Consider the following 12,332-nt stretch of genomic DNA (forward strand, 5'->3'; position numbering starts at 1 on the left):
ACAATTCAACTGAATAACCTGTGACTACATTTTAATGTTTGCCGTTAAAGTAACATTTACTCTATTTTCACTCTGTTTTATAACACAGCTGATAGCTCTCTCAGAGAAAAAGTTCACTCACTGAGGCTGCCCCGGCTACAGTGTACCGGTGTCTGTGTCTGTATCACAGAATGGCTGAAATGGCTTGAATACCGCTACGCTGCCAGCTAATAACTTGACAGGCTTTAGTGCAGAATACATTTGTGTAATTAACTTGGGCTGAAACACAGTTGCCTAATTGATCAACACCCTGGTACCTGGGCGTTGGGTTCCACAGGAGTTAAGCAATGCTTTCAGAGCCCCTCAGAGGAGGGGTGGAGGGAGAGTCCCGAATGGAGGGCAGGCTGAGCTCTGGCTCCCGGGCTCTGTTTTCTAGGCACAGTGCCATCCATCCACAAACTAACTCACAGAGCACCTGGCCCCTGCCTGCTGCCTTTATCCTCCCTCGGCCCTCAGCCTCCGAACGGTGACCTTGTCTGCCTGGAGGAAGATGTTCATCCCCCTAAGCAGCAATATAGCAATACACATCCCTGGCTCCCTAGCTATACAGAGACACGCAGATCAAATCCGCTCCCCAGTTCATCCTCACCTTTATTTCAAGGCCAAAACAAACGAGGGTTGTCACTAGGTACCGTACACCAACGTCAAACTCTGGGAATAAGGACATTATCTTCCTGAGAAATACTGACGGGCACAAAATCCACAATGATTTCTCAGAGGGTCCCCAGCAGTGAACCAAAATAATGTTTTAATTTCTCAATTGGTCAGTTCGATAACTAATACCTTACCTGGCAGCTAAAACTACAGACAAAGGAAACCTGTACAGGTACAATACACTCTTAGAAAAAAGGGTTCCAAAAGTGTTCTTCAGCTGTCCCCATAGGATAACCCTTTTTGGTTGCAGGTAAAACCCTTTGGGGTTCCATGTAGAACCCTCTGTGGAAATGGTTATAAATGGAACCCAAAATGGTTATACTTGGAACTAAAATGGTTCTACCTGGAACCAAAAAGGGTTCTTCAAAGGGTTATCCTATGAGGAAAGCCAAAGAACCCTTTTAGGTTCAAAATAGCACATTTTTTTCTAAGAGTTTAGGTACTGTTCTTATGGAAGGTTCTTTAGATAAAGCCTAGTGCAAAGGCAAGAAAGCAATTTCCGGTACTTTCTTTAAAAAGTATTGTTTTAAAGCTCTGCATTACTCTGCAGGCAAGCACAAACAATCCACAGTTTGTGTCGGGTTGGTCTTGAATCTTACCTCAGTTCTAGCCAGTGCTTGACCTGGGCAGGGGCTCACCTCAAATGTTCTACTGCTTGAGCTCCTGTTCCTCTTATAGAATATGAGCTCAAAAGTATTGTGGAGCTCTTGCACATAAATATAAACATTACCGGCAACCAAAATGAGTACCGGCACCTATTTCATTCCAAGTCAAGTACTGGTTCTAGCAGGAAATACATTAATAAGATGTGTTCTCTTGGTTGACAGACTGAGCTGAAGTATCCAGTAATGTAGCCATAAAAACTCATCCCTCATGAAGTACATTATTAATTTTAGAGATGTATTGATAATTTGGTGTTGTATTAGGGCAACAGGGAGTAAAGAGATTTCCTGTGTCCCGGAAACTCACTGCTATGAACATGTTATTATTCCAATTACTAGATTGCCTTCATATTGAATTTGATCTTAACTGCATTGCCTGGTTAAAATACACTGAGTATACCAAACATTAGGAACACCTTCATAATATTGAGTTTCATCACCCCTTTTTGCACTGAGAACAGCCTCAATTCATCGGGGCATGGACTCTAGAAGGTGTCGAAAGCGTTCCACAGGGATAATGACCCATGTTGACTCCAATGCTTCCCACAGTTGTGTCAAGTTAGCTGAGTGTCCTTTGGGTGGTGGACCTTTCTTGATACACACAGGAAACTGTTGAGGGTGAAAAACCCAGCAGCATTGCAGTTCTTGACACAAACAGTTGCGCGTGGCACCTACTATCATACCACATTCAAAGGCATTTAAATATTTTGTCTTGCCCATTCACCCTCTGAATGGCACACATACACAATCCATGTGTCAATTGTCTCAAGGCTTAAAAATCCTTCTTTAACCTGTCTCCTCCCCTTCATCTATACTGATTGAAGTGGATTTAACAAGTGACATCAATAAGGGATCATAGGTTTCACCTGGATTGACATGGTCAGTCTATGTCATGGAAAGAGCAGTTGTTCTTAATGTTTTGTATACTCAGTGTAGGTATCTCTGATGTCCCAAATCAATGTGTTTCCACTGCCTCCTTCATTCTGCAGTCTGAGTCACGTATCTCTACATGTGCATCTCTGCATGTTCAGAGAACAGTCTGGAGGTGGTCTCTCTTTTTTTCTCTCTCTCTCTCTCTCCCTCTCTCTCTCTCTCTCGCATCTCCCTCTGCCTCTCTTGTTCTCTTTCTCATTTCTCTGTGCCTCTCTCTTTTTCGCTCTCTATCTGCCTCTCTCTCTCTCTCCACATCCACCCCCCTCTCTCCCTGTTCCTCTCTATCTGCCTCTCTCTCTCTCTCTCTCCACATCCACCCCCCTCTCTCCCTGTTCATCTCTCTCTGCCTCTCTCTCTCTCCCACATCCACCCCCCTCTCTCCCTGTTCCTCTCTCTCTGCCTCTCTCTCTCTCTCCACATCCACCCCCCTCTCTCCCTGTTCCTCTCTATCTGCCTCTCTCTCTCTCTCTCCACATCCACCCCCCTCTCTCCCTGTTCCTCTCTCTCTGCCTCTCTCTCTCTCTCCACATCCACCCCCCTCTCTCCCTGTTCCTCTCTCTCTGCCTCTCTCTCTCTCTCCACATCCACCCCCCTCTCTCCCTGTTCCTCTCTATCTGCCTCTCTCTCTCTCTCCACATCCACCCCCCTCTCTCCCTGTTCCTCTCTATCTGCCTCTCTCTCTCTCTCTCTCCACATCCACCCCCCTCTCTCCCTGTTCCTCTCTATCTGCCTCTCTCTCTCTCTCCACATCCACCCCCCTCTCTCCCTGTTCCTCTCTCTCTGCCTCTCTCTCTCTCTCCACATCCACCCCCCTCTCTCCCTGTTCCTCTCTCTCTGCTTCTCTTCTCTCTCTGCTTCTCTTCTCTCTCTATCTCTCTCATGCCCAACAAAGAGCACATTTGCAGAATCTCCCCCACACTCGTCTGAATCCTCTCTGCTTCCTCCCAGCTATTCTTCCCACGGTAGCAACTCACATTACACCATTCTTCACTTTAATGCACTTTAATAGCATTAATATCTCCTTTTGCTTCTTGAGCTGCACCCCCTACATCTTAAGAAAGCTGCTTAAAAGCAATTGACAAGGGTAGTCTACCACAACAGATAGGGGGAGTGGGAAGACAACCATAATGATTCAGCTGTTTTAATGCATTATCATTCTCTCCCTGCATGGAGCACTCTGTAAACAGGCACTAGAATATGTAGAAAAACAACATGAGTCAGATGTCACCTTCTAAGCCATCCCAAGTTTCACCAGAAGTGACAGTGAAGGTTGGGTCGGTCTAAAATGACAGGGGGCTCTAGCATAAAGATAAGGCTCTACTATAAAACATCCAAACCAACGAGTGTGGGTGCCTCTGGTTTTGGAGGAGGAAAGAGAATCCTCCCTCTGCATTATTCAATGGATCTCCTCCTCTAAATAACAGCGGCTGAGGATTGTTTGACATCCCAAATGAATAATTAAGGTTGACCTTTTGTTCCCATTAGAGGTGATGGACCAATATCACATTCATCCACTTCCTGTTTAAGGCTCATGCTGCCATCAAATGGCACTCTATTCCCTTTATAGTGCACTTCCTTTGACCAGGGCTATGGTAAAAAGTAGTGCACTATATAGCAAATAGGGTGCCATTTGGTACACATATCTGATCTAAAGCTAAATGTGAAGCTATTCCTATAGGATTGACTAGAAATGAATAGTCATTGATGACTAAGAGCCTGAAATGTAGCTACCAAACCATAAGTCACCTCTAATGATGGTAGTATAAATTGCATTGTAGGCATGTTGATTTCAGGAGAATGTAAATAAACATTTTGCAGAGGGAGAAAAGCGCATTCCATTTATATTTTCTCAGCAATATTATTAACCCATTGGATTATTTGGTTGTCAAGCTGTAGTCTAATTCACAAGTCAAGCTTTCCTTAATAAAATGTTACTGCAGTGAGCTAAATCAGGGTTTCTTGGTAGTCTTAAACAAATCTACTTTGAAACAGAAGTATACACCACACACACATGGTTATGGGCTTAAAAAAAGAAGACACATGTACCATGTCAGATTGTGAGTTGAAAGTTATTCAATTTTGAGTTTGCATCCCAATATTACACTTTATATACATCACAGAAGACTAAAATATAACAAAACCGTTTGACATAGAAACACCAGATTTCTGGCTTAAAAACTATAATAATGTTAATTAATTATGAAATGATGAAAAATATGAATAACATTCCACCCATGAGGCCACTAGAGGGCGCTTTGGTCATTCGACTGCAGGATCTAGCCAGTAAACTCAACTGGTGTCTCTGATTTTCCAGCTCCAAACCAGTTGACAAGGCCATGGGTGTTGCCTGGTGATGCTGCGCTGTCTGGAGTGCGAAGATTCCAGGCATTGAAAGAGGCTCAGTGTTCAAGGGAGCACATATTTATAGCCGGGTGAGGAATAATTCATTGTAATCAGAGTGCAGATCATGCTCTTATTCCTTCACGGAACAGATATGTCGGAATGAAAAGAGCAGGCTTCTTTTCTCTCTCTCTCCCGCTCTGCTCTCTAGCGGCCTGCCAAATGGAAATGGCGAAGGATGGTTAGCTCTTTGAAGCCACTGTGTGTGTTTGTCGTCATGCGCTCCTGCTCCGCCTTGGGATCTCAGGTGGTTCTTCTTTAAAAAGAGAGAGATCTTGTAATGTCGCACAAGCCACTGCCTACGCACTGAATCACTGTCCTTAATCAGACTCAAGAGTGATCCAAACCCCCCTCCCCCAGTCCAGGGTCACCTAGCTACACAGTGCCATGGGTTCAATACATCCCCATGGTAGTAACTGATAATCTATAAGGATCTACTGTATAAAAACATGTTTTTGGAACACTTCACATGTGATCACATGTTAACACGTGTCGTTTCATGTTATCACATGTTGCTTTACATTTTGTCACATGTTATCACATTAACTTCACGTAAGATCACGTGATCACATGAAGAAAAAGAATGTGGAACACAAACAGCTGCTTTTTATTACGTTTCCACTGGATATACGGGATCATCAGATCATGATATTTTGCTCTTTCACTCCGAGGCTTGGTGATTATCGAGGCCGGGAGTGTTGGAAATATTTTTTAAATACAATTTGCTTACCACCCCAATAGGTCCACAGATGACGCAATCGCAATCACACTGCACACTGCCCCAACCCATCTGGACAAGAGGAATACCTATGTAAGAATGCTGTTCATCGACTACAGCTCAGCATTTAACACCATAGTACCCTCCAAACTCGTCATCAAGCTCGAGACCCTGGGTCTCGACCCCACCCTGTGCAACTGGGTCCTGGACTTCCTGACGGGCCGCCCCCAGGTGGTGAGGGTAGGAAACAACATCTCCACCCCACTGATCCTCAACACTGGGGCCCCACAAGGGTGCGTTCTCAGCCCTCTCCTGTACTCCCTGTTCACCCATGACTGCGTGGCCATGCATGCCTCCAACTCAATCATCAAGTTTGCAGACGACACTACAGTGGTAGGCTTGATTACCAACAACGACGAGACGGCCTACAGGGAGGAGGTGAGGGCCCTCGGAGTGTGGTCAGGAAAATAACCTCTCACTCAACGTCAACAAAACAAAGGAGATGATCGTGGACTTCAGGAAACAGCAGAGGGAGCACCCCCCTATCCACATCAACGGGACAGTAGTGGAGAAGGTGGACAGTTTTAAGTTCCTCGGCATACACATCACGGACAAACTGAAATGGTCCACCCACACAGACAGCGTGGTGAAGAAGGCGCAGGAGGCTTCAGGAGGCTGAAGAAATTTGGTTTGTCACCGTAAACACTCACAAACTTTTACAGATGCACAATCGAGAGCATCCTGTCAGGCTGTATTACAGCCTGGTAAGGCAACTGCTCCACCCACAACAGTAAGGCTCTCCAGAGGGTAGTGCACAACGCATCACCGGGGGCAAACTACCTACCCTCCAGGACACCTACATCACCCGATGTCACAGGAAGGCCAAAAAGATCCTCAAGGACAACAACCACCCGAGCCACTGCCTGTTCACCCCGCTATCATCCAGAAGGCGAGGTCAGTACAGGTTTATCAAAGCTGGGACCGAGAGACTGAAAAACAGCTTCTATCTCAAGGCCATCAGACTGTTAAACAGCCATCACTAACATTGAGTGGCTGCTGCCAACTTACAGACTCAAATTTCTAGCCACTTTAATAATTAATAATTGGATGTAATAAATGTATCACTAGTCACTTTAAACAATGCCACTTTATACAATGTTTACATACCCTACATTACTTATCTCATATGCATATACTGTACTCTATACCATGTACTGCATTCTACTGCATCTTGCCTATGCCGCACGGCCATCGCTCATCCATATATTTATATGTACATATTCTTATTCGTCCCTTTACACTTGTGTGTATAAGGTAGTTGTTGTGAAATTGTTAGATTACTTGTTAGATATTACTGCACTGTCGGAACTAGAAGCACAAGCATTTCGCTACATTCGCATTAACATCTGCTAACCATGTGTATGTGACCAATAACATTTGATTTAATTTGATGTGTGAAGTGAAAAAAATCACTGAGAAGCTCAGCTTATTACTGGTGGAAGTAGTGAGTTAAGACAATCAGACATTGCCTAATGGGCACTTCCTTATATTTACACGCAGCAGGTTAGGTAGGCCTACTTCTATGCGTGCTCAGGCGCTCCTGAGAAACCAGACTCATGCTCATTGCTCATGGAGCATTTCAAACAAAAGACAATGAAAAGATTGACAAAACTTGTAATGGTTATGAAATAAACCAAAACTTGTTTATCATAAGTGTAGCAGGTTATGAACACTGCAAACAACATTTCCATTCCGAGAATGAGAATGGTAAATGACTGTACTGTAATTAATACATGCATTAACAGAAATTAATGTAACCAAATGACGGGGGGATTAACGGTACATTTACTAGGCCTACTGGTGACATATGTAATGGGGAATTTATTTTAAAAATAAGCAGTCAAAGGGCAAACAATTCACAGAATGAAACAATGAATGCGCAAGAATTGATGAGAGACATCTGAGTGCATTCTGGAGAGCTGAGTGTGTGCATTCTGAAGATAGACATGACATATCTTCGCTGCACACCCCTCCCCTTCTTCTTTTGGCAACATATTAAATTATACTCAAGACACATTATCTTCACGCATATTTTAGATGCTTTTCACTGACAGCCGCAACTCAATCAGCTCGACATTATTGCAACACGTGCTGCCTAAATTGTGGCCTTCCCAAATAGGCATGACCTACACAGCTATGTTTTTAAAGAAGCTAATGATCCTCTGTGGCTAAGTTATGCTAAGTCATGCTATCTGGGGAAGTATTTTGAATGTTTTTATTTAGACAATTAATTATATAATTTTGGCAAAACATCAATTTACTTTAAGGGAAGCCAGCATCCTAACAGTGCACTGTGGACCCGCGAACTTACCTTTCCAATTCACTAGAGGGTGAAACCAGAGATCTATATATAATGACGAGATGCTCATCTCTCTGACCTAACAACGGGAGTCATTGTCCCAAAGGTGGGAAGGCAGGCAACAAGCTTAGGTCTGCTTATTATGCCCATAGAAATGCATTAGGCCTATTCAGGCCTGATTTTGGAGATTGTCAGCCCTCTCGCTTCGCCTCTTCCTCTCTGCTGAAACTCTCTGACCGACGAAAGCATCTGAGTGAGCAAAACAGCGCCCCTCTGTCTTACTACATTTAGCCCATATATCTGATGCTGTCTGGACAGAAATGGTATGACATTCCATACTCTTTTGGTCCAGACAGGATCAGATACTGTACATGGTCTACACATATTGAGACAGGGGGGCTCTGTTTCGCTCACTCAGATGCTTTATCTGAGATTGATGCATCTTTCTGTCAATGTGTCTCGGTCAAATAAATCAATATTTAAATATATTATTTGGATGGGCAAGGAGGTATGGTAGGGGGTCCGCCCATAACGCCGGCCCTGCACACAAGTACACTCACTCTCACACCGGCAGTAACGCATCCCTAGCTTCCAGCTGGGCTTGGACTGCACTCTTCATCCGTTCCGAGGAGCCGTTGGTCACTGCAGAGCCATCTGGAGTGCTATGTCCCAGCTCCACTGGGCCTCTGCCAGCCTCAGTATGAGCACAGCATCTTCAAGCACATTTTGTATGCGTCAAAGCTCTGCTGTGTCCAATGACCCTGGCCACTGACAGAAGCCATTGCATTCAGTCACATGGACACCACCTCAAAGGGGGCCTTATTCTCTAGTTGGACAGCACCTGCATTCTCTGGCACCAATTGAAAAGGGGATGGGGGCCATTTTAACATGATTGACATACTAATTTCCTCTTACAAAAAAACTAAGTTCCACAATACTGCACAAATATTGCACATAATGTTTCTATAATCAGCAAATGTACAGAGTGGCTTCACAGAGGCCTACATCTTGATGCCCAAGAGGACCCCAATGACGGCAGAAAGCTGAGGTCCTCAAAAAGCCATTGAATACACTGTGTCTATCAGGGATCAGTAAGAGCTGGAGTAGCCTAACAGATCATTATAATCATTTATTCCATTGATCTGTAAATTACATCTTCCACAACGTGTCATACCCATGCTTATAGAGTCGGTCACTTTTTCAGAGCTAGAAAACACAGCAATCTCGTGTGTTCTTTTCACCAAGATTTTTCTATTTTGTTCAGCAGAGCACCTAGCAGTAGATTTGTAGGGGAAAACATGAACTGGCCAAAGAACGGATCACCGACCTTCGTCATCAATTACCAAGAGCTTCTTTTTTTGGCACAAAACGTAACATGTTTTTGGAAGCAAGGAGGGGAGAACAAATGGAACCCAGTATGCTGAACTCACTCACTCTTTGTCATAAAGTATAAAGTGATGTAGGCCGATTTAAGGGTTTGCAGTTTGCGCTGCAGTTAATACTGACACCTGATCCTTGCGACCATCACCTTTATAATCCGACACACCCTCTGGGCCAGCTCCATAGGGCATCTCTGAGCCACATATACTGTAGGTCAGATACAAACTGCAATAGTAAATGAAGCCTACACAAAACTTTCTATACGTCATCCACGTCTGTTATCCACACAGGCACTTTAACCTACACAAATCCACAATATAAAGCTGATCCTCTCAACTCTATTGTCCCTTGGATCCTGTAACACAGGCGCATAACCACACCTTGCTGTCACTCACATTCTTGTCTTTTCCATGCATGCAGCAGGTGCTGTTGGAGATTTGCTCGTGTTTGTTTTTAATTACAGTTTTTAGTTATTGTACCTTCTTACATTAAAAACGGTGGGGAGTGTATTTATTCTCAGATTTCTGTCTGCCTCAGCGCATCTGGTAATAATGAGAAATTGAACAGAATCATGGATCATTTGAAAGTGGAGTTAAACACAGACATCAATGTAATATATGCCATTTCCCATCTCACAAAACAAGTTGAAAATAATATTTCAAACCTAATAAGAATGCTCTGTCATTCATCACAGAAAATATTTGCAGTCAGTCTACCTAGCCCGCTCTAAAATGAGACTTGTGAATCGCAGTATGAATAATGGGATACTTTCCCTATGTACTCAGTGTATAATTAGGATGAACACAATTTGAGTTCATTCACTGACCACTTAAATTGAATAATGCATGCTTGATATGGCAGTCTGCAAGGAGCAACTAGGCATGACTCCAAATGAGGGAAAGACAGTGGCAGCATTCATTATGTTCAAACTTTGGGAGAGGAGAACCGGGGCAAAGAGGAGCAGAAGAATACTATCTGCTTGACTAATGCCAATAATGGCAAGGTACAATATCAATATGTGGTGCTGTATGATGGATACCAGAGGAGAGAGCATGATCATTTCTTTAACAAACCCATCTATCCACTGTAACTAGGCTATTGGTATTATGTCACCTCTAAAATGTGCTGATGAAACCTATAGGTTATTGCAATCCACTGTTTGATTCCTATGAGCAAAGGTAAGACCACAGAAATGTGTAGGAAAACGTTTCTCGCACAAAAGTAGGCTAGGACATAGGCTTACTGTACAAAAACAATTGTATCAACAATATATATATATATTGGGCAACTGTATATATATACAGTTGCCCAATTGTCACCTGTGGAGACGGTCATCACTAGTTAACACAGCCACAAAGTCCTGAACCCCCCTATTTCTACAATGTATATTCTTTAAACCTAACCATAACCTTAACCATACTGCTAACCTTATGCCTAACCCTAACCTTAAATTAAGACCAAAAAGCACATTTTGGTTTTCTTGAATTTTTACGATATTGCCAATTTTGACTTTGTGGCTAAGGTATCTAGTGGAAACCGTATAAGACAGTGAGACAATAAACAAATCAAGCAAATATATGCTAATGAAGCTGTTATAGTTCAATAAAAACGAAATAGGCTCAATGTATCAATGTAGCCTATCAATATGATGTGTAACGAGGTTCTGTATAGACAAAAAAAATCCATGTACAAGAACACAAAAACTTAACTGGCTAAATACAGGTGAGATGTCAACCCAGCCTACTATTCGATTGAAGACAGTTGGCCTAGTTATGTTTTATAACGTAACTCACATGACAAAAATATTATCTAGATACGTATGGGAATAGATTTACCTTAGCGAAAGCACCTGATATCATAAAGCTGACAAGGACAGGGCGGAAAGTGTGGGCTCGTGTACTGATTCTCCTCACTCGTAGATCAGCCAAGTCCTATCTTCAGCACCACGGAAAAGGCGTCCGCCTATTTCTTAAATAATAGGCTTTTCCGACTAAACAAACCCGAGACAAATGTTAGCCTACTGTCTCTACAAGTTAGATGTCTCGTGGTCGAGTCCTGGTTGCAATAGACCTGGTTAGAGCTTCGTCGAGTAGAACTAATGTGAAAAGATGAAGCGATGGACGTTTCGCCAATCAGACAGCAGCAGCATTGCGCTCCATTCTTGTGTCTTACGCTTGAGTTTTGCATCCCGGGAAGTCTCCAAGGAGAGGTACCTCTTCTTTCTTCCAGGCAACCGCTGCAATAATAGTAATGTCGTTGAAAAACTGACGAATAAACAACATTACATCTTGTATTTTCAATGCAAAATGTTTTTTCATCTTTTGGATTTGAAGCGAGACAAAATATGAAAATAACTACAGTAGCATACAGTCACCGAACCAGCCCTTATTATAGAATAAACTCAGTAACTGGGAGCGGTTGTTTCCAGTTTACCTGAACATGAGTCGATGCCTCCAATGCCAGGGAATCACTGTATAGAATCCAATTTTATCTGTCTAGCGCGAAGCCGCTATAACTGTCAGGTGTCCGCTCATGCTCTTAACCGCAGGTCTCGTGCGAAGTGAAATAATGCCGGGTAGCACGCGACAGAGACAGGTGCGACAGAATAGTTAGGAAGTAAAACAATTGTTTTAATATGGTGCTTGCACTGTATGTTTAGGACTACGCACTGTAATCGTTTTTTAAATTACAATGTATATTTAATTAGAGCGAAAAACCCAAGTGATATGCTATGTTTCCTGAATTGAGACATTTTTCCATTCTCAAGGAAATTTGACAATCTACATAATTGTAGAAGGGAAATCAGTCTGGAATGGATAGAGACATGCCACACTCTACTGTAGCATAACTCACATATAGTTCAATAGAGAAAGTGGTAATACAAGCCATAAGGGAAGTTGTATGGTTCTGAATGGAGACTTTGGCACCACACCAAAAAGTGTATCAGCCCAGCCAGCTTTGCTGAAAATGTGATTATGTTGTCTCTAGGTGTCCATCATAGCCCTCATCCCAGACAGGCACAATACAAATGGTTTCAGCTATCAGGGGGACAGATGAGCTGACGTTTATTGATACATTGCCCTCCATGAATGATGTGATGTGAGAAGGGCACACTCAGGACAATAACATTTTCTCTTATAATGTCCTATGCATCAATGGACGGCTTCCTGCCTGCTCATCTCATCTG

At 43.1% G+C, this 12,332-nt stretch overlaps 1 protein-coding gene across 1 annotated transcript in view; it reads right to left on the minus strand.

Moving 5' to 3' along the window:
* Positions 1-11,652, minus strand: part of LOC139575850 (carbohydrate sulfotransferase 8-like) — a 208,558-nt gene extending 196,906 nt beyond the window's left edge. The window contains exon 1 of the mRNA XM_071401220.1: positions 10,981-11,652. The gene's annotated coding sequence lies outside the window, so the exon portion shown is untranslated. The remainder of the gene's footprint in view (positions 1-10,980) is intronic.
* Positions 11,653-12,332: the final 680 nt, after the last annotated feature.

This window comes from Salvelinus alpinus, chromosome 5 (genome assembly GCF_045679555.1).
Source record: "Salvelinus alpinus chromosome 5, SLU_Salpinus.1, whole genome shotgun sequence".
Lineage (NCBI taxonomy): Eukaryota > Metazoa > Chordata > Actinopteri > Salmoniformes > Salmonidae > Salvelinus > Salvelinus alpinus.